Source organism: Cavia porcellus, unplaced genomic scaffold (genome assembly GCF_034190915.1).
Source record: "Cavia porcellus strain 051 isolate PalLab524CR breed Dunkin Hartley unplaced genomic scaffold, mCavPor4.1 scaffold_16, whole genome shotgun sequence".
NCBI classification, from domain to species: Eukaryota; Metazoa; Chordata; class Mammalia; order Rodentia; family Caviidae; genus Cavia; species Cavia porcellus.
Window position 1 is genome coordinate 38,567,692 of NW_026947499.1, and position 23,757 is coordinate 38,591,448.

Below are 23,757 nucleotides of genomic sequence, written 5' to 3' on the forward strand. Positions count from 1 at the left end.
TTCGTTCTGTTTTTTAAAAATTTTATTTAAAAGGAAAAAGAGAAAAAACAAAACAAAACAAAGTGGTGTAAGGGTACAAGTAACACAGAACTACAAAAAAAAAAAAACCAGTAAGAAATCACCAGTTAATACCAGTTAATAGATTACACATTATCGTCTTAGAGGTAGTTGCTCAAGCACAGTATCAAAGCATACAAAGTGAACATTCAAACAGAGAGACTGCAAACAGTTGTGTTCAATGATCCAACCAAAAACATTAATATGGTCAGCTATTTAACACCCCTAAACACACTTGCTGTTGTATCCTTTAGAGCACTTTCTTTCCCTCTCCTTTTTACAACAAAATTTACACATTTTGGGTTTTATTACTCCTTAGTTCTTATTACTTTTTTTGGAAGAGAATAAAGTCAAATATGGCAAAACAAAGCTGTCAGTCAAAACCAAGGATACACATAGTACATGATGTAAGAACAGAGTACAAGGTTATCAACAATGGTTACCATAATGTCTCTTGTTTCCTTAAAAAGAATTGTCTATCTCATTAGGTATTATAAAGTTGAACAAAACAGTAGAGAACAAGACCAATAAAATTTAAACATTGTAAACATTACAGGACTTCCAAAGGACACAATAGTCAAACCAGAATGGGCATCTTAGTGAATCTCATTGCCTTCAAAGTAGTTGCCTATATCCCCAAACTTGATACTATCATACAGAATGGAACAGAGCCTAATCAGTCAAAACAAAATAGTGGGAGTATTATAGGACTTCAAGACAAGTTAATAGGAAATCAAAAAAGTTACTGTAATATATCCTGCTAATTTTTTAAATTTTTCCCCTTAATTAAAAAAAACATAAAAATAACTAAATAATTTTTTTAATGAATAAGGGAGAGATTGAGATAAAAGAGGACATAACAACATAACAATACAGGTCAAAGCATGACTGTTTCAGCAACCTACTGCTTCACCACCAAATAACCCGACTTAATAGTAGTTACCATAGTGTGCGTCTTTTTCCTTGAAATATTTGAATATAACTTCATATACTATAGCTTCAAATATTTCCATATCAAGAAGCCCAGAATAAAGCCTTTCCAATTAATAAGTGAAAACTTTATAAGGCTTCAAGGCCACATATTGGGGAATCATGATTACCACACACTTTCATATATTTGAATCATTACTTACATTAGGGAAACTATTCAGTATTCACACATGCAAGATTGATTTATTTCACTTATGAGTATGGTCTCAAGCTGCGCCCATTTATTGATAAATATCTCAATGTGATCCTTCTTTATAGCTGAGTAATACTCCATTGTATAGAAATACCACAACTTTTTAATCCATTCCTCAGTTGATGGACACTTGGGTTGTTTCCAAGATCTTGCGATTACAAATTGTGCTGCTATAAACATAGGTGCACATATAATCACTGTGGTATGATGCTTTCAGTTCTTCTGGGCTGAACTTCATTCTTAACAAGGAAGCTCTGTCATGGTTTATGTCTGTGTCCCCCAGGCCTCATGAGTTTGCATTGTGTATTTGTGATTGGTTCATTGTCTAGTGCTTGGATTGATGGTGTCAGTGCTCCACCCACATGGGGGCAGAGCCAGGATGTCATGTAATGGCAGGAAGAAGGTGTCTCTTTCTCTTTGCTGGTTCGAGTTTGCTATTTGCAGCCGCCATGAACTGCAGCCCAGCCATGCCCACCTGCCTGGGAGCCAACTGAGCGTGGACTGAAACCTCCCAAAACTGTAAGAAATAAACCTTTCCTTTCCCAACTTGGGCATCAGGTATTTTGTCTCAGCGGCGAGTAAAAAGTAACTAAAACAAGCTCCTTACCTATTTTGTGAGTTGTTAGAAAGACAATACCTAGAATAGAGGTGGCAAACAGAAGACGCCCAACAGCACTTATATAATAAATAAAAATATTTATCGAATAAACAAATGCGTGAGACACATTTCTTGCTGTTATTGCTGAAGTATAGGTCATTATTCCCTCCCACCTTTAGTAGAGCACACAATGGCAGTGTTTTGTTGAAAAAATATCACGTCATTGGTGAGATTATCTTTTATGCAACTACTCATCCACCTACGTCTTCCTATTGTTAAGACAGAAGCAGTGGCTGTCCTTGGTGGGATAGATACCTTTACCCTCCTTTCTTTCCTCATGGTTCTGAAATTCCCTCCTCATCAGGAAACATGTCCTCCCAACTTCTGGTTTCATCTTGACTTTATCAGTGACAAAAACTCTCATAGAAATCTGTGATTTGGATCATTTAAGCTTGGTAAATTCCTTCAAAAGTTTGTTCATGATAGTCTCTTAACATGTCCTTCTACTAACAAGTTCTCCTTGTTTCCTGAAGCTGTTATCTTCTCATTCTTTTCTGAGGGCAGCTTGCCAGGGACTGCTAATTGTTCCTGCCCAAGTCTCCACGGATGGAAGTGGACAGAAAAAATGCATGCCTAAATATTATTATTTGAGCAGTGAAGCACCCTTCTGGAATGGAAAACTTAACATTGGAAGTAGATACTTAACAACCTCTGCTCACAGTTCCACTGTTTAATTATATGGTAATGGTACTTTCATGTGAATAGGTTGGCCCTGCAGAATGGAGGGCCTTTACCTCGCGATATAAGCTGTAGAGGTAAGAGACCAGGTGGTAGTGGATCAATCCGCCAGATACCTGTTCTCTAGTGCAGCGGTTGTGCATTGTTCAGCGAATATTTGCATGTTTCCTCTCTTTCCAGGCAAAATTCAAGACAAAAAGTGGGACTCAATTTAGGCACCGTATCTTGAAGAGGTTATATAATTTCAGAATGCAGAAAACATCCCATCTTATGAACAAAATGTGTAGAGGAAAGAGTAGTTTCCATTTGCTACAATTCTCCACATTTGTTGTACGTTCCTTTATTTTGATTTACAGTAATGTATGATTCATGTTTTATTGAAAAAATATTTGAAGTCGCTGTTTATCAGGTTACCATCTTCTACAAACAATCTTACTCTCCACCTCAGAGGTAAATTCTGAACTATTTAGTGTATGCATGCATTCATAAGTGTGTATTTGTTTATAGGTGTGAGCATATAAAATGATGGGAATAAATTATAGAGTAAAAATAATAAAACACAGTAATTTTAGGAAGGGTTTTCCTCAGTGATAGATAACTTTATAAAAAGATACAATCTTTAGTAATTCCAGTACTCTTGGAGGCTGGAGCAGGAGGATTGCAAGTCTGAGCCCCAGCCTGGGCAAGTTAGTGATTTAAAGAGAATTTATCTCAAAATAAAATCTAAAAAGTACTGAGATGTGGCTTATTGCAAAGGTCTTGAAGCCTTGGCTTATTGCAATTGCTAGTACCACAAAAGCAGGAAAAGAAGGGAGAGAAAAGGGAAGGAAGGAAGGAAGGAAGGAAGCGATGGAAGGAGGGAGGGAGGGAGGAAGAAGGGAAGAGACACAGGTATCAGAGATTCAGGAGCTTACACAAGACCACACTCTGGCAAGTGAGGCACATACATGTACAGAGAGATAGTTTTATCAGACCTGGAGCACTTACTGGGAATTTTGTATCTAATAAAATTCATATGCTGTACAAAATGTTTATGGCCTGGTTTATTTCCTTTGTAAGCAAACATTTTCTCTCAGTGTTATGATAAATATTAATTTCAAACTGTGAATCTTTTAATTGAGAAAATGTATCACAATTTCCTGAATCATCTTCTTAATATTCAGTGTGACAATAATGAATCGCTTTCTGTGAGACCTGGACTTCCAAAAATTGTATGTGCATTTCTCCCCTAGGAGTTTTTAGAAATTCCCCAAGGATGTTCATGACTTCCACACAAAATATACATGTAGTACATGATATCTGAATTTCTTTATTCTTTAAGATTAATTTTTATTTACATAATCAATAACTATCTCATGACAGTAATCAAAGTAATAAATGAGACATGATTTTCACCCTCAAGAGGTTCCAAGGATGTGCTCACATATAACAAGGGTGGCCTTTTCAGTTCTGAGATGGTATGAGCTTTTTGGCTATTCGATTTGCTCCTTTTTATTATGTCGAGTTACGACCACACAGCCCAACATTGAAAAATTAGCCCCATGTACTAATTCTCTCCCCATTTGTATCAGAAATACTTTAAATGTAAGACCATGTTTCCGGGTTTCTAGCTGCTCCATCCAGCATTTCAGCCAAGGGTGGATAAGGCACTATTGCCCTAGGAATGTCTTAGAGCCTTCTTCAATAAGACTGGCACAAGGCAGAGAATCTGGAAGATAAGAATTCAAATCCCTACACTTCTACTTACTAGCTATGCAACTGTAAGTAATTTACATTGCATGTTAGGTCTTCTTTCTTTTTACCTATAAAAGAGGGAAACCAGTGATTTTTTATTAGAGATTGACTGTATCAAGTGTTGATTATATAGACATCCTCTGGTAAATATTTATGTCACTTTTTCTGAGTTCTCATACACTGGCGCGACCAAGCCAAGAGGCACAGGGAAGTGCCTCGCTGCCCGCAACCCCCAAATGGTCCTTTCCCGATGCGATGCTGCAGCAGAGGGTGGCTTTCCCCCAAGTCTTCCGTCTCTGCCATCTGCGCAGCCAACTGTTCTCTGACTTGGAGCTTCCTGCTCGCAGCCCTGCTAAGTAGGTGGGGCTGACGCCTGCCTTCTCTCTGCTTCGCACGCCGAATCTGATTGTGTTTGACAGGCTGCTCACGATGGAGAAAAAACGATGAATTGGATTAAAAGCTCTTTGTTTAGATTTTATTAGCCAAAGAGGCTGCTGCATAATTAATTGGAGCATCAGCTATAATCTCTCATGGAAGCCGAGGCAGCCCCCGATGCACAACCTAGTTTGTGTGCAAGGTAGTTGAGGGGTGAAAAAGGGGTGTATTTTTAATTACAAGGGTAACACTGAGGAAGAAATGGGCATAGATGAGGAAAGAAGAGGACCATGGTCTTTATCAATTCAGGTGTAATAACTAGGGTCAGATGGAGTGGTTTAAACAGCTCGCTTTAATATCTCTGAATTCCAAACACTGAGAATTCAAAAATCACAGTGCCAACTGATTTGCCTCCTGATAGGATTCTTTTCCTGGCTAGCCAACAGTTTCTTTCCCCTAGTGTCTTCATCTGGTCAAAGAGAGGCAGACCTCGAATTCTCTTCCTCTTTTTATAAGGATCCTATCCCATCATGGAGGTTCCACTTACTGGTTCCAGCTCTGTTTTATTTGATTACCTTCCAACCGAAAGTCCCACATGTAAATATCATCACACTGGGGCTAAGATTCTGAGGGAACATGAACATCCTCCGTAAGAACCATAAAGAGGACTGTTCCTCAGAGAACTTAATCTCTACCACATTTATGAGCCAAGTCAACATGAAAAATCTCTTGAGGTAAGATTCTGTTCAGTCAGTTATAAAATGAGCTAAGAATAGATTTGTCATTAGGACATACAGCATGAGCATTCAACACATACTAGCTGATATGAAACAATAACAACAATGAAATATATTTTTAGCATTGTAAATCTATTGTTCTTCAGGCTTAGAACTTACAGATCACTTTCAAGAGGCCACTTCTTCTTAAGTGCTCAAGTTAGGCTTCTAAGATGGCCTTTAGGCATTTTTTAAGTAACAGAATCTTGGAAACTTCAGAAGACTCCTGTGCCACCCTCGTACTTTACATCAGTTGGTCCAGAGAGAGCCCTGTGCAAAGAAAAACACGGCCACAGAGAACAGTCTGAGTTCACCTCTCTGCTTTATTCATGCAGCAACCCAAATACCCCTGTCCTTTTTGCCATTAGCCTAATAAAAATGCGCATATGAGCGAAGACTTTAAAAGGCTTTTTATTCATTCATTTTCTTCAATTAATCAGAGTCTTAGTTTAAATTTTTAAAAGAATTTTTCTCAAAAAGTTAAAAAAAAAAAAAAAGTTTCTTTTCTCAGAGAGAAAAGAATTGGAAGCCGCTTCCCACGTGGCTGAAATGAGTTGCCACCTCGCCCTTCCTCCTAAGCTCGCTCTCCAGCTCATTTCCCTGATGGCTGAAGCACCGGCTTCTGACAGCTGTCCTTCCCGGGCCCACAGTGGAAATACAGCGACCATGTGTGGAATAAATGAATAAATCCCAGATTTTCCTTGGGCTGATGCCACCTATTGTGTCCAGCTACAATCTCCCTTGGGCCAACATTTATATTAGCATAGCTATGTCTGCTTCCTGTTGGATAGTGTCTGCAGGCATATCCTTTCCACACTTTCATTTCAGTACCAGCATGGCCTCATATCCAGGGGATATTTTTTGCATCCATCTATCGCTATCCATCTATCCAGCTACCTACCTATCTGTATCTATTCGCTTCTGACCATCTCAGTCATTCAGTCTCACCCGTTCACTCCCTTACATTGAATATAATGTAAGACACACTAAGGTTTAACTCCATCACCTTGCTAGTGATTCCATTTGTCTTATTTGTGCAGTGTTAACTTCTCTCTCTTTTCTTGACTTCTGTGCACTGGACTGCTTTTGTCCTGGCATATGCCCTCCGTTTTAATATGATTGTGCATATCTTTGTTTCTCTGTTAACAATTTCTCTAGAGGTTATAGAACACAACCTTGATGGTGATCAATTATGAGTTACAGCTGTCACTCCCTTCCTGATGTTAGAATTTTAACTCCATCTATTCCTTCTCTTGCCTTTTGTGGTATCCTCATCATATATTGTAACTCCATATATAAATTAATTACATAAGACAGTATTGTCTTTCTATACAACAGATATACATTTATATATATATATAATACATATATATCAAATGTTTTCAAATTTTTATTCCTTCTCATTTCTTCCTGTTTGTTCATGCTTTCAACTAGAATAAGTTTTCCTGAGCTAAAGGAATCATGTATATATCCTTTAGTATAGATCTGCTGCAAGCTATTTCAGTTTTGTTTGTCTGGAAATGCTTTTATTTTGCCCTTCCTTATTTTCATGGATTAAGAACTGGTAGTCAACTTAATGCCAGCTGGATTATATCAGCATGGCACTGAGTGTAGATGCTCTACGCAAGGAAAGTTGCCAGCATAGAGAGGTAAGAAAAGGGGGAAAAAAGGCATTAATGTGTTGTTACATTGAGACATTGTGGGTTTTCCTATGAGTTACTGTTTGAGCCATTGGTTTTCCTGGAGTAGCTCTGGTCCTCAAATTGAGCATCACTTTCTAGCTCCACAGGAAAAAGACTTGTACCGCTTGGTCTCTAGGATAAACTCATCACACTGACTTTCTGGCATGTACCCGACTGAGCTTATCATTGGAGGAGCTCGGTTGCTGAGGATGGCTGTGGTGCCTTTTAGGACAGCCCTGGTCTTAGTTGTGAGTGTAACTTTATGGCACCAGTGTAGAACCCTTTTCCCACCAGCACAGCTGCTTCACCCACTGGCATGGACTTTTTGGCTTCTACAGCTGTCCTTTGGGCCTTCCCAGCACAGATCCATAAAAGAGACTGGCGTGAGTCCTTCTTGTGGGCTCTGGACCTCCAGTTGGGCTTGTGGGAGGATTGTCATGAGCTCTGGGTTTTTATTTGGACTCATGGAGGACAATGCTGTGGGATTTAGGCCCTTGACTAAATATTCTATGTTTTTGGTGTTGCAGATAGATTTCCTGCATTTTCTTGTGTTAACTCCCAGTGACCATTATAAAAATAATATTATAAACTCCATGTTCTGATTCTAATTGTTTTCTGCACAACCTCTGACTACAACACTTATAAATTAAATTTTTTGCTGTGTCTCTGTAGTTCCAGGTTGGAAGTTTTTTTTGTTTGTTTGTTTGTTTTGTTTTGTTTTTCAGCAGGTACATTCTAGATTTCATCTTTTCCTTAGAATTTGTTTTCACATTAACTATTATTTTTCTAAAGATATAGAAATTTGTTTCCCTCTTTACCTTTAAGATTACTGTTTTTAGTTTTCAACTGTTTTTCCATAATGCAAGCTAGAGTGGCTGACTTTGTATTCATAGTGCTTGTTGAATCTGTGGGTCAATGCCTTTCACTCCTTTGGAGAAGTTCTTAAAGTATTTTTCTTCAAATATCGCTCCTATCCCTTCTGTCTCTCATCCAGTTCTGACACTTTACTAGATCAAAACATTCTAACTCATACATCACTTTCTTGCCCTTAAAAAAAAAAAAAAACAGAAAACCATCTTTGTTGTCCTAAACTTCTGTCTGATCTTTCTGTTAGCTCATTTTCTCTTTCAAGAATACTCTTAATAGATGATGATTTGTTTTATTGTTTTAGTATAACATTAAATTCATGTTTTCCTAATTTAGCTTTTATATATACAGTTATCCTATCAAGTTTCCCATTTTGTCTTTCAGTTTTTTAATACTTTAGTCAGGTTATGCTCCATCCAGTACTCAAACTTTTGCTGGTTCTTTCTGTTTTTCAGCTGGCCTCATGTACATCTTGCTGAATGAGTGTCATAAATGTATATTTGAAAATACAGTGTTGTAATGGCCCTCTACACTGTTAGCTTTCTTCTGCTAGTATTTCTTCAGCTTCTAGCAGGAAGTTCAAGTAGGAGCAAATTCCCTTAATGTGAAAGAATTGGCATGTTCGGAGAGAGTGTCCTAAAATATACTTTAGTCTTCTAAGAGCATCTCTGTTTCCATTTAGCACCCCTACTAAACTGTGGTCCTCAGCTTGCTAAACTAATGGCTTCCATGTTTACTAAAGCTCTGTGATAAATTCTTAGTCTTATCCTGATCCGGCCTGCGGACCAATCTATGGGTCTCACCTGGAGAGGGGATCGGGGATGGGGGCAGGGCAAGAGAAAAGAGAGATGGAGACAGGATGCGATTCCAATCAGTCTCGTTTATTTTTAAAATGGCTACAACTTATATAGGGTGGGGGGCGGGCCAAGGGCAGGAAGAGGGCACAGAGTGTTATCTGATAGGTCATCATCACATCGGTATATATGACGTAAGCAGGAGAGGATTATGGGTAATGTAGGCAAACATGAGGATCATGGGAAATGTAGGCTGACACACAAAATGCCCTCAGGCAGGAGGGGCAGGGCAGCAGCAGCTATTGGAGGCAGCTCCCTATGCTATCCCATCTCCTTCAAGTCAGACGATAACCTCAGTCTCCCTAGCAGCACCTATCTGCCTAGTGTTTTCACCTCCCCTCTGATCCTTCACCTGCAAACAGCAAACAACTCCAGAGGAATTCCAGGTTAGGTTACCAGGCTCCACTCCTGCATTTCCCTCTGTCCTGGCATTTAAGCCAGTTGAGTCCTGGATTTACTAACGATTCTGAACTCCACATCTGCTTTGCTCCTTTGCCTTCCTAACACCATGAGATAGACAAAAACTATCATTGACCTCAGTCCTAAAAGATGTTTCCGCTGGCATTTTTAAGGCTAGAGACCACCACAGTAGACTTCCTTTCTCTCCAAAACCTTGGTGCCTCTCAAGATTTAGTTGCTTTAACTACCAAATGAGTTTTACAATAATATCAAATGCAGAGTTGCTGCTGGGGGTGATGTTTTCATAGGAACATGACTGTCGGAATGGGCTGTTTGGATCTACATTTTGAGCCATGAAATTTGTTAGCATCTTGAATTTATTAAACAAATGGACTTGTCATGTCTTCAAACTGAACCCCCCAAACCAAAAGGTAATATTGTTTTAGGTCTATGGCTTCCCCTGGGGACCTCTTTGATGAATCCCTGTTTTGTTTCAGTAATAGAGATCCAGAGGAAGCCCATGGCTTTCAAGAACGCCGTCTGCTCCCCTGGCAGCTCTGCACCACATTTTTCCCTCTTCAGAGAGAACGGCTGGTCCCATATGTTCTCCCAGATGGGAATCTCTGTCCGGGGCCTCTTTCCAAAAAGCAAGTACAATTTCCCATATTGGTAGTTTGGGATTTTTTTTTTTCCTTCAAGCTTCACTTTAGGTCATTTAAGGTAAGTCCGCTATTAGTTTTGAAGTCTGTGTCTTGGAAAACAAAGGGTTGAAGCAGAAAGGGATGCTGAGAGTCTAGGCTGGATTCCTCCCAAATGACCTCAGTTTCCTCATATTCGAGATGCAAGCACTTGTCCAAGCCTTTCACTTCTAATGCAATCATTTTGAAATATTCTACTCCCTCATCTCTCTTGTCCAGATTCTTAACTTGCCATGCCTTCTGTTTCTCACATATTAATCTCTTAACTATCTGTATGCTGGTTTCTCCTTCACTCAATCTATCCACCTGCTACAGCTTAACTAAGTCCTCCCACAAATATAGATACTGAAACATGGTGGCTGTTGCGATGAGACCAAGAGGTGGAAACTTCAAGAGGAGATCAGTCACTAGGTCTCCTCCCTCATGAAAGAGACTAAGACATTTGCAAAAGAGAGAACACAGGTTTTGTTCTCCTGCCCTCCACTTTCGCCCTGGTGAGGCATTTGTTCCCTCTGTAGGATCGAGCAGGCAAGTGCCATCTTGGAAGCAGAGTATGGTCTTCACCATACAACTGAACCTGATGGTACTTTTAGCCTGGACCTCTCGGTCTCTAAAACAGTGACAAAATAAACTTCTGTTCATTAAAAATTTCTAAGTCTGTGACATTTTCTTTTAGAAGCACAAACAGACTAAGACATTACCTCAAATTCATCTCTTGAAGTCAAACCAGTTTCTATGAAATATTTCTAAAATATAGTCATGTCGGTCATCCTAATTAAAATGTTTTAAAACAATAAGGAGTTCCCTTTTATTTTTGAGTGTACACTTACTCCAGATCATCTATGGGATGATTTGACCATATAGACTATTTAAAAATGCAAACACTCCTTACTCTGTGATTTCAATTTTTCTAACTTACTTTCACAGTCACTGGTCAAGTACTGTATAGGCTTTTTGCAAAATTATTCACCATAAAATCTGAAATGGGAGACCTAAATAAGTATTCATTATATTAATTAATTAAAGAAATACACTGATTTTAGCATAAATACTACTGAGTTTTTAGAAAAGTATAAGCACAAGTACTTTTATGGTATCAAGTGCTAGCATATCTGTTTAGATAAAACATAAAGTTAAAAACCAAGTTGTAGAAACATGAAAATAGAAAATCTCATCTTTTATATGCAAAAAATGATAAGAAAATATATTATGCACATTTTCATGTATGTGTTACATCCTTTCCCACTAAAATATGATTTTCATGATGGTAAACACTTTGTTTTATTCTTCATTCTATTGCTAGCATCTAGACACAGTGTGCTCCATGAGTACTTGCTATTTAATGTATCAGAGAAAAGATCCTGATTGGTACAGCATCTGAACGGAGAGAGAAGTGCTCTTCGTTGTTCTAGAGTTGGGAAGCACTGGTTTGCCATCTCCCTGCCATGCCCTCTGACTTCTGGACATCCAGTCTCCTCACCCTACACTAAAAACCCAGGAAACATGTGCTCTTTCTGATTGTTCCACCTGGTGATCTTCCAACTCTTCCTACAAACTCTGTCTTGTCCAGCTTTCATCCGGGCTCTATCCACTGGCTAACAAACATGCTTGCTCCTTCCTTTGGATTTCTTTAAACCTTTACTTTAAAAATCTTTCAGGTTACTTAGGCTTACCTATAGCCTTTCCCAAAAAATGCAATGTGCTGCTGGGCAGAAGTCAACTCTTACTCATCTCCACAAAGGGACCCTGGATGATGTCTCGCAAACAGTAGGTGCCAAGTCATGTTCCAGGTTACATAAGTTTTAGACTAGCCAAGAAACAGAAAGAGCTTAATGTTCATCAACTGATAGATAAATACAGTATAACTATGTAATGAAATGTTATTTAGCAATAAAAAGAAATGAGATTTCAATACAATGTAGATGAACCTTGAAAACATGAAATTTAGTACCAAAAATCAATCACAAACAATCATGGCATGTACAGTTTCATTTATGGAAAAAGTCCAGAATCAGGAAAGCCATAAAGACAGAGGATAGATTGGTGGATTCCTAAAGCTGGAGGGACCAATGCCTGGGAAGGTAAGGAGGATCGGGTGGAGTTTCCAGGAAATGGAAATGTTCTAACATTAATTGTGATGATGAAGCTAAAAATCTGTAAATAAATTTTGAATGGGTACATTGTCTGCTTTATGGATTATATGTCAGTAAATCTATTTCAAAAAATGAAAGTAAAAAGAATGATTGAAAGAATGAATCATCAATAGAGTTTATGCAGGTGAATGGACATCCATTTACATATTTTTTAAAGAAATTCTTTTTCCATACATATCAGAGCACAATTTTTTATAATTTACTGACTTACTTATATAGCAACTATCAATGAACCTATTTTTCACCTCCACCATGTCAAGCTGTGGGGACACAGACATGAGTAAAACTGAATTATTCTTTACCACCATAGAACTGAATGCTTAGAGTTGTTGCTTAATAATAATAAAGAATCGTACCAAAAAACATTAGTATTGCTAGTGGTAGTATTAGTATTTTAAACACATTAAAAGTTATAAAAGAAAAGTACCTGAAGCCCAGCAAGAGTATAAGAATATTGCTTGTTCAATCCAGACAAGGCCCTCAGGTTCAGGAGATTTTCATGTCCATTCTGCCCCATGTCTGAGCATTTGTGCAATACCAAGGCCTGGCCTCACCTTCTCACAGACTGAGCTTTTAGGAAGAGAATGCCAGCAAGGCAGTATGCCCGGAGTCCCCTGCCTGTCACTGTTAGGATGGCTGGCTTTGCCCACGGCAGTGAAGAATACTCAGAGAAGTGACCTGGACACTATAATTTGATCCCAGATCCGCACTCCTTCCCTTGCACAGCTCTGTAGATAGATGGCTTTAATTACTCCAGTCCTTTAGGACACTTGCAACGGCCTTCTACGATGCTTTTCCTTTCGTTCTGCACTGGACTGCGAACGTTGGTGGATATAACTCAGCAGAAAATTGTACCAGGAGAGATTTTGGAAACTAAACCTCCAACTTGACTGCCACTGCAGTTACTGAGGGAGAGACAACCACTTGGCCTCCTTTCTTAGAGTCCAGAAATCATAGCTGCAGCGCGTGGGAGCTGTGAGCAAGTATGGGCGGAAATTGCCACTTCCTCCTGTCTGCTAATAGATTCCGAATCTGTGCAGGAGCACACAGGGCCCTTTGAATCGGGAACCGTTTGCACCCTTGTCCAGCAACATTCCTTGCTCATTGCTGCATCTTCACGACCCACATTTATTAAGTCTTCACTGTGTACTGTATATTGCACTTCCTGAGTGTGAATTCTCTCATCTCATCCCCTCAACAATGCTCTGAGGCTAGAAATGTTCTTATCTTCCTTTTACAGATGAAAGGCAGAGGGGCAAAAAAAAAAAAAGAAAAAGCAGAGAGAAGATAACTTTTCCAAGTCTTCCAGCTAATAAGTGGTAATACCCAGATTTCAACCCAGGCCTTCCGACTGTGATTTTAATCACCTCTCTATTTCGCATGAGCAATACCAAATTACTTTCAGTCCCCCCGATGTGCAATTTTCTCGTGCCTTTGGGCAGGAAAAGATCTGGGTTATGTATGTATGTGCGTGTGCATGTACGTGCATGTGTGAGTGTGTGTTGGGAGAGGAGAGTTAAAGCTCACATAGTTTTGGAGTGCCTATTTAAGGAAAAAAGAAGACAAAAGTAAAATAAAATAAATGAAAAATAAATGCCGAAAAAATTTACAAACTCCAGAAAAATAATGGCATTTCGTAATTTTCTAACACAGTCAATAGGATGTTCCTACTTTTCTTGTGATTGCAACTATCCATTGCTTCATCATATACAGAAAGTTGTTGGATCTCATTTTCAAAAAGGAGAACAGAAGAATAAGTCAGCTTTTGGACAAGGGCAGAAATTGGTAAATTACAACCTGTGGGCGGCTGTTGTTCTTATAAATAAAACTTTATTGGAATGTTGGATGGCAGACATCTTTGTCTAACTATTGTCAAGACTGCTTTGTTTTCATAAGGAAACAGAATTGAGTACATGAAACAAAGAATGAAGGGCCATTGACTCTGAAATACAGTATCAACTGTCTAGACCTTCTACATAAGCAGCTTCTCAGTCTGCTCTACGGTGAAAATGTCTGAAGGAAGCTGTTTAAGTAAACTGCTATACAGCTCCATTCCCTCCTATTTTGCTATGTCTAGGCTGGAAGCATTTGAGCCCTCTGGGACTACTCCCCTGAGGTTTAGGTGTGTGCCCCCCCCCCACACACACACACAAACACATCCACCACCCCCAGACAGCACACCTTTGCCCTGGTCACCCAGCCCAAATCTAACGCCATTCTTCCAGATTCCCCCAGGCCCAGGTGAAGCCCCTTCATTTACAAAATGGAAATATATATATATATATATATTTCTTAAGACCTCCCTCCTATTGAACAACTTTGATTTTATTTTGTACTTTCTTAGAACAGGATGCTCTGAGGTCCTGAGGATGGTCTTGTGGTTTAATGGCCAGTGCTTAGAGAGCACCCACTGATTTGCAAAAATTGATGACACTGCTCACTGCTTGCCTCACACCTAATCTTGCTTTTTAACTTACTAGCAGAATCTGATCTTATTCAGAAATTACAGTCTCAAATTCAAGGACTGTATTTGCACTCTTGTTTACAAGTCTGGTAAGTGAAGTCTAACTGGAAATATTGTATATGATTTTTAAAAGTCTTTTGCTGAAGACTGTCATCACCATCATTCTTTCTTTCTGCTTGTTACTATGTAGATGCAATGGCTTGTACTCCAGCAGCCACCTTGATCTATAAAGAGAATTTGTATATAGAAATTTGTGTTAGAATTATCAAAGTAGAAACTTAAAAGGTGTCCTATGTCCATGATGAGCCTGTTAAACTACCCTAAAAGCCCTGATTTATCTAGCTTTAGACTATTTTTATGTTAATGAATAAATTGTTGTGAGTTCAAGACCCTGGCTGAATTTCCATTCCTAGGAGCCAAATGTGTCCTATAGGTGGTACAGAGACACAATTCTTAGATTACTTAATCAAATAGGGTGAAAGAGTGGGAAATTCTTTGGGATTACTAAATTCAATGAATATTAAAAATTTGTCAAATGATTTTGCAAATTAATAATAATTGACTTTATAATTAGGCACTAAGCAGATTATGCTTGTTTGTCTTTTAGGGGTTGGTATGTTTTACTATAAATATTAACTGTTATTAATTGTGCAAATTAGTGGGCTTCCCTGGGACATTTCCATGCATGCCATATTATATTTAATCTCAGCCACCCTTCCTTCTCTCCCCTCTTTCTTTTCCCTGATATCCTCTTCCTCCAATCTCCCTCCCTTTTCCTAGTAGCCGTAGGGAGAAGGGTTGCCTTAAGACATATTTTTTCATGACCATGTTGTTTGATGCTGACTGAGAAATCCAGCATTTATGTATTTAAACAAAGAAAATTGGGATTTACTCAGTTCTCACAGCTAGAAGACACAGATCCAAGCAACCTAGGTGAATCATTATCTTTTATCTAAGTTTTGCTCCCTGTGCTAATGGCTTCTTACTCAAAACTGGGAAACAAGAAGCCATAGCTAAATGCAGCTAAAGTTTGCAAAATTCTGATTTATAGTTACATGGAAAGATATTATTTTTCACTAAATTTCCATTGAGAAAAATCCTAGGGAAGATTTCCTATTGGTCAATTAGGATCTCATGTCCATCCCTTCTCCAGGAGGACTGTGATGATTGCCTGGCCTAGGTCACTTACCAGGCATGTAGACAGGGGGCCAAAATTCAAATTTGACAGTCCTCCAGAATTAGACAGAACACAAAGGTAATTGGATAGTGGTATATGAAGCATGCCCCAAAAGAACGTGTCATCCAAAGATGTGGAATTGGACAAAAACCAGAGCTCACTATTTGGACCTTGTCTGTTTCTCCAGTAGACTTCTGGGTCTTTAAACACAGGAACTGATTCTGGATTTATACCCTGGCACATGGAATGCACCCTAAAAGTGAAGGCGTGTGACTGGGTGCTTAAACATTCACCAATGGAAACTCAGTTTTGGGATTTTACAATAACATGATTAGTGGCCAACTGTAGACAGTCTGCTGTGCCAATTATTTTTTCCATTTAATCCTCAAAACAATTTTGTTTGTTGATGAATAAAGCAAGTCTTAGGGGCATTCAAGGAATTGCCTATAGATGCATAGGAGAATATGATTCAAATTCCACTCTGAATTCAAAACCTCTATTTTTATGACAACAGACTGCTTCTGTCGGTAACTTTAATAGAGATCCATGCATATTTTTTCAAATTATTTGGGCATCATCTATGCTGAGAGTCTAAATGTGGTTACCCATGAAAACTGCCCCAAGTGCTCAAACTGAATTTGGAGCCACATTTTTGGTCAGCTGTCTTTAATAAGCATAGAGCAGAACCTGGGAATACGTATTCTAGATATTATTGTAAAATATTTCATATAAGAAAAATAAACAGAAAACAAAACCAAAATTCATGTATTTACTACCAAGCCTAAAAATAAAACAGGTCAAATATAATTAAAGTTCCCCCTCACCTCTTCTGATAATATTACACTTTTTTCTTTCCTAATGCAGCAACTGCCTTTTACCTAAATTTATGAACTGTTTCCACATTTGTTTGCATACTGTGTCTATAAATATGTGTGTGCCTATAAAATATATTCTATAATCCTAAATATGCTAATATTGCATACATTTCTAACTCTAGGTACTCTTTGACCATTGCATTAGTCAACTTTTCACTACAGGGAGAAAGTATCTGTTTTCAAAACCTGCACAGCATGGAGGGGAAGCATTTTGGTTCACAGTTTCAGAGGTTTTCAGTCCATGTTAAGTTAGCTCTAAGGTACAATCATCAGGGCAGGAGAGTGTGATGGAGGAAGACTGCTCACCTGATGGCAGCAAAGAAGCAGAGAAATTAGAAGAGTCAGAGAGGAAGGGATTCGGGACCAGATGGTTCCCAGAGTCCTACCCTGTTGTCTACCCAAATATACTCAAAAGTGTGCTTTGCCCGTTTCCCGGGCTTCTCTCAAGACAGCCAAGATTACAACTGAGATTATTCATCACAACATTTTCTTTGCTCTCTGAAATATGTATTTAGATACATATCTATATAAATGGAAGTAACATCAGCTCTTAATATTCCATCATTTGCATTTGTTACACCTTATTTTTCTAGTTTTTTGTGGATAAGTGGAATATTTCCAAGTTTTTGCTTCCACACAGCCATAGAGGTCATGTCGGAACATTGAAAATGTCCCCCTGTGCATATGTGTGAAAGCTTCTCCAGGTTATATTGCAAACAGTGGAGTTATTGAGTCAGTGGGGTGTTGAATGTGGTTTTATTAGTTCCTAAACTATGCAGATAATTTTAATGGGCAGTCAAAGTGAAGAACAACAGAGTCTATACCAAGACCAAGGTTTTTCATTGCTTTAGTGTATTAATGAATATCATGAATATTTTGTTAAAGTAAAGAATCTGATTCAGTAAATATGTTGTGAGGTGTGAGATTCTTAATTTCTAACAAGTCCCCAGGTAATGGCAATGCTGGGACTCCATGGAACACATTAGCCTATTGAGTTCCAGTGGAATAAAAATAGAAGCTAAGTATTCCAACCCATTTTACTTGGCACCAACCATGGACTAGGGGTAGAAGATGTAGGGAAATAATAACAATATATTCCACATTTTGTCTCGACTAGTCCCACTTTATATGGAGTATGCCATGGCCTCCTTGGTGACAAATTTCATGGTCATTTTATATAAGTCACAGTTTCTATATCTTAGGCTTTAAAAAGGAAAGCTTAAGAAATAACTTTCTCAAAGTTAATCTCTCTATCCAATGAAAGAATATCCAACATCAAAACTGTATTGATTTAGCATCCCTGTGGGTGGTACAAAACTGGAAACTTTACCAGGATACTCCTAACAGCTCCAGCTACTATAGTATGGGAGCAAGAAGGAAATCTTGCTAGTTCACAAATTTGTCTCCTTCTTTAGATGGTACCGAATCACTTGATTTTATACCAAGTGATACCATCACTTGGAGGTACAAATGCTGAATCCAATAGATACAATGCATAGGACTATGAATGTTGGTGAAAATGTTGCCAGTTAGATTTAGATTACAGCAGTGGGAATTGACTTTTGAGAAGAACTGCAGAAATCTCTATAATAAACTTGACCCTGTTATGGCTGCTTTCTTTGCACATTCCACTTATAACCTCGACGTGTTTTTTGAAAACAATATAAGAAGTCACCAGAAATGAAAATGAATGGGGAAATCTTACTTGCAGAAAGTGAAAATATATGTTCTTGTTCTGATCAGGAGATATTTGTTGACTCTCTTGAAGGTGGGCCAAGCCTTTGGCTTTGAGTCAGTATTTGAGCTTGGCCTGCATGCATGAGCCATGTGGCCTTGGGAAAGCCTCTTGTGTGATTCCACAGTGGTATCTGGAACAGAAAAAATTCTTTGTAAGAAAAATAGATAGAGATTTGTATGACTAAAAAAATGAATTTCTCAATGACAGACAGCTGGGGTAAGTTTATAAAACTTTGCTCCAACCAACCCCACCCTACTATCACATCTGCGTGAACTACAAAATTTACCTTGTTATAAAAATTGAACTTGTCATAAGTACATGTTAGCCTTTGCTGTTCTGGTTGAACTTCATTAACTAAGAAAAATGTAGAACATCACAAGTAGATAATGTGAATTTACCCATAAGCACTACATATTTGATAAGAATTAACCATTTTATTTTTTCAAGTGAGTTGCATGCAAATTTAAAATTTCTTTAAGTACAATAGCTCCCAAGTCCCTTTATGTAATAATTATTGACTTCTTGTTTATAAGTAGGCCTGAAAGTAATGTCTCTTTTTAATTAGTTTCCCAATGACTTTCTTTTTCTTTTTTAATTAAACAATGCCACAGACAAACTTTTGAAGCTAAAGACACTTTAATGGATATGATCTGTCTAGCTTTCTTTTCCTGACTGTATTCATTATAGATGAATCAGTGGAAATTGATAAACTCGTGATGGAGAAAAGGATGTATTTGTATTCATTACAGAGGACTGGAGATAATAGTAAAATGAAATGTTGTTATAGTGAGATATAAACCCAACCTATGGAATTGTGCAATATGAGAATAGTTGAATACATTTCATTACCATGATAAGGGGCAGCTCAGCAGCGGAAGCCAATAATTTCAAAAGTCTTGAGCACAGGGTTATGCTGACTATACAGTTCAATAAGTTAATTGACAATAAATCCTGCTTGCTTCTAAAAGGCACTTGACTAGTCATTTTCAAGATGGTCATGATTTTTTATGATGCGTAACTTTTAATTTACAGGGATGATAAAAATAGATTTACTTTCAGCCACTTGTATTTGATTTAATTACCTAATCAACTATAAATCATCTACTATTGAAAAAGTAATTTAACATAGATGATATTCAGCTGTCATATTTTTGGGTTACTGCAGGGTAGTTTGGTGAGTGGAAAGAATCTATGGTAAATCATTTGCACTTTTCTCCAAGCCTGAAAGACATCTACAGAGCTGAAATCTGTTTGCCTCACCTTTTGAAAACATTCACTTACCATTTCATTATTTGTTTCTTACCTGGATACATCTTGAAGAAGAACAATGGTGTCATCATAGTGATAAAATTGGGACTAGATTAATTTTTAGCGTGTTTCCAGTTCTCCAATACGGTTATATTAAGGCTAGTCACAAGTTTGATGTGAATTTAAGGTGGTAGCTAAGATTGACTGTGAAAAGCAGCAGTCTCAGCTCAGCAGAACTTGGTGGATTAAATGCCTGATTGATAGATGGTGGTCATTTATGATTAAAGAAAAAAGGAGTGGTTTCCCAGAATAATTGGACGCTTTGAAACTCCAATGTCAGAAATCCTGCTAGAACACCTCTTCCCTGGCTTGGTCAGACAACTCAGACACTCCCTTTTCTCTGGGAAATCAAAGTCTGTGACTTTTTTGTGGCTGTATGTTGATTACTATTCATTTGCTTCTAAAAGATAATTCTCTTGTTACTTGGCTACTCAAACTTTTTCTACGGTTTCCTCTCATAATCAGGATAAAGCCTAATGTTTAAATAAAGAAAAAAAAAACCCTTCTTAACTCTTCTCCTTTTTAACAACTTTGTCAATACTAATCCCAGGCAATGTATTTGCTCCAAACATTCTCAAGGTCTTTCAATTTCTGCAAAGTTATGATTTCCTGGCTGGCTTGCTGGCTGTGTGAATAGATGGATGAATAAGTGGTTGAATAAATGAATGGATGGGTGAGTGAATGGACAGGTGGGTAAATAGATGAATAGAAAGAATAAATAAAGTAATGAATGAATTCCTGCTCCACTTCTCATTTAGCTATCACCTTCAACATTTCCCCCTTGATCTAAATCATTCTCTGTCTGCATCTGATCTGTCAGTATATCTGATTACAATTACTCTCACCTGCTGAGGTGGTTATATCCTTTGGTGAAGCTTGATCTTACTCATGAGCCCAGCCTGTTGGTTCAACCTCACAGGGCTCCTGAGATCCTGGTAATAGACACCAATGTGCCTGCCTCGTGTTATGCTTACTTACCTCTCTCTCACAACCAGACATGGAATTTCCAGCTTCTTTATATTCTTGCCCCTTTGTTCACTATGGAGTAACCCTTAACACTTGACCATTAACTAAAAAGGGCTGCAGTTCCAGGCTCATATGGAGGATCAAGAGCAGTGATAGGTTTTGAGATGAATAGATCTTCAACTTCCAACACAAGATGAAATTTCCACTACATTTGGTGATGATACTTGAGCTTAAAGTTTCCCAAACTTCACATTAGTTTTGCAATAATAAGAATGAATTATGCAAAACAGTTAATTTTGAAGATTGTTAAATGGAGACAATGGCTCCATTTATGCTATTCTTTCTGCATGGGCACAAAAAAAATTTGTTCTTTTATGTGATTGAACTCTATATATTAAAATGACTAAAGATGTGAAACTCATGATACCTAAAATATATGTGTATATATTTGCATCTATTATGGAGAAGAAGATATAATAGCTCAATTATTTCAAACACATATATTATCCAAAATGCAATTATTTCTATTTGTATATGCTCTATCCCAGTTTCTGAGAATAGGCCCATATTTTTACAGAATAACATTAATATGCCCCAGTACACTTTGTGTCCTGATTTACTCATTTTATGGTTTATCAAAACCATTTCCATATTTCTACAGTTTTCACAGTGATAAGTTTCAATATATCTTCATAATATCTTGTTAGAATATCATTAAGTCCATCATTCCCCTATGGATGTACATCTTTATTATTTCTATGCTTTTGTTGTTGATGTCATTGGCGATAGTGCTGAAAAAATTAATAAAAGATACTGAATTTAGAAAGTCTGATTAAAATTTTTCATCCAATTTTCCCTTACCCCAAAATTGCCTATTTTATTATCTCAGAACTCATTATATCTTTACATTCTATTTTCATTTTTTCATGGTTTTCATCTTGCCACCTTTCTTACTATTTTGTAATCCTTTCTTCACTAGGCTTAGCATATACATATATATATATATATATATATATATATATATGCATGTATTTATATGCTATCTGCACAGTAACACAAATTTGCTGCAGACCAACCTGAATTCATAAGCTCCATCCAACCACTTGACAGCTATGAGAACACAGAAAGGTGATGAACTATTTCTAACCTACCTTATTCTCATACGCAAGATGATATCAGCATGGGTCTCATAGGTTTATTAGAGAATTTTGAGGAAACTTTCATTAATACTCTTAATTTATATTATTTTGGTTGAAGTTTTTTTTAATTAGCCTTATAGATCTAAAAACTATAGTAGACAATCATTTTTGGTTTGGCTTATTTGTCTGCTTGTTTTCTTCCTGCTTTTCCATTTCCAATAACCAAAAAGCACTGCGCTAGCACAAACCAATTTTAGCATGTCCATGCATAACTAGACTTAATAATCTTTCTCTGAGATGTCTTTCTACAATACTACATAAAATTCTTTAAAAATGAGCTTTAAAATAAGTGTCAACAACTTATCCAATGAAAGTGTATTCCACATTTTTCATAATTGAAGTGATTCATTGAAATAATTTTGAAGTTGTCACTATGGTGAACAATGTGGTAGTGACTTTGAGTAGAAATATTTTCTTTAAATGAGAATTATTTACTTAGGATAAATATTTGCTTTTAGAGTAACTTTTCAGACTAATTAAACATTTTTAACCTGACTCATATTATGATTATGCTTTTTATAAATGTTGTACCAGCTGGGCATCATGGTACAACCTTGTAATCCCAGTACTTTGGGAGGCTGAAGCAGGAGAAATGAATCACAAATTCAAGACTAGACTGGACAACTTAGCAATTAAGTGAGACGCTGTCTCAAAAGTAAACTATAAAAATAAAAACATCTTGGCATGTAACTCAGTGGAATGGTCCTGGGTTCAATCTTCAGTACTCCGAGTGTGTGTGTGTGTGTGTGTGTGTGTGTGTGCATATGCATGTGTGTGCACACGTGTGTGTGTTATCAATACTTTTTATAGCTGCTCAGTCTTTGGTTCAGTAATATAATACTGCAGAGCAACTCATCTGGTTCAGAGAGACAAGATTCTTGCTCTGAGAAACATGTGTTTATGCTTCCATTTACAATTTGTCATTTCAGATCACCTTGTATATCAAATAAACCAAAAAATATTGTTTCCATACTAAAAACCTTGTAACTTCTAATTACCTACATATAAGTAAGACTTAGGAATTAACCTGCTCACTGCTTATGACAGAGGAAAAACTGAAAGGCATATTTACTTCACTAAAACTCATAGATCTTGCTAAAATACACTAAATCTTATTAAGTCTAATTTTGTCTTGCTTTATGCATTTCACAAATAGCCAAGCAGTTGGTTACTTAAATGATATTCTGTGTGTAAATTCTTTGGCTTTTGAAAATATTTGCTTCTGGATTTTGTTATTAAAAATAATAATCTGGGACTGGGCATGATGGTGTATGCCTATAAAACCCAACACTCAGGAGGCTGAGGCAAGAGCATTATTGGGAGTTCAAGGCAAACCTGGGCTACAAAGTGAGTTCACGATCAGCTTGAACTGCATATTGGGACCCTGTCTCAAAAAGGAAAAAAACGGAAATAGTAATTTTGATTTTCTCATTTTTATAAAGTTGCTCTAAACTAAAATGTCAAACATTGGGACTATCTAAACTTAGATTTCTTTGGACATCTTTCATGTGCTCTCTTCTTCCCCCAACTCTTTCCACTTCTTCCTTCCCTTTCTCCTCTCTACCCAGGCAGATCACTTTTATTCTGTCAAATGTTCACTCACCTTTGCTAATGAGCAGTTAGTGGATTTTGGCATCAGTGGAGGCAGGAGGCAGAGAGGGCTGTTACATCGTGGAATGCCCTGGTGTGCTGCGATTGTGCATATGGGATCCTCAAATCCAGCCCTAGAGCCATTTCCTAGCTTCTCCGTTTCCTGGAGCATAGACTGTTTAGAAATACAGCTCTATTTTAAAACCTCAGATTCACCACTTTATCTGGCTACATCCTCCCCTCTTGGAATTGATAACGTGTTGACTCTGAGTCATAATGGTAACTTCCTCATGAACATCTGATGTTGTGAAATTAACAAAGACGAG

At 37.6% G+C, this 23,757-nt stretch overlaps 1 long non-coding RNA gene across 1 annotated transcript; it reads right to left on the reverse strand.

Moving 5' to 3' along the window:
- Positions 1–1,269: 1,269 nt before the first annotated feature.
- LOC106025245 (uncharacterized) lies at positions 1,270–23,617 on the reverse strand. The gene is made up of 4 exons (XR_002788717.2): positions 23,445–23,617; positions 18,336–18,498; positions 11,635–11,768; positions 1,270–5,731 (listed from the first exon to the last, which is right to left on the reverse strand). It is a non-coding gene; the product is annotated as an uncharacterized LOC106025245 (long non-coding RNA).
- Positions 23,618–23,757: the final 140 nt, after the last annotated feature.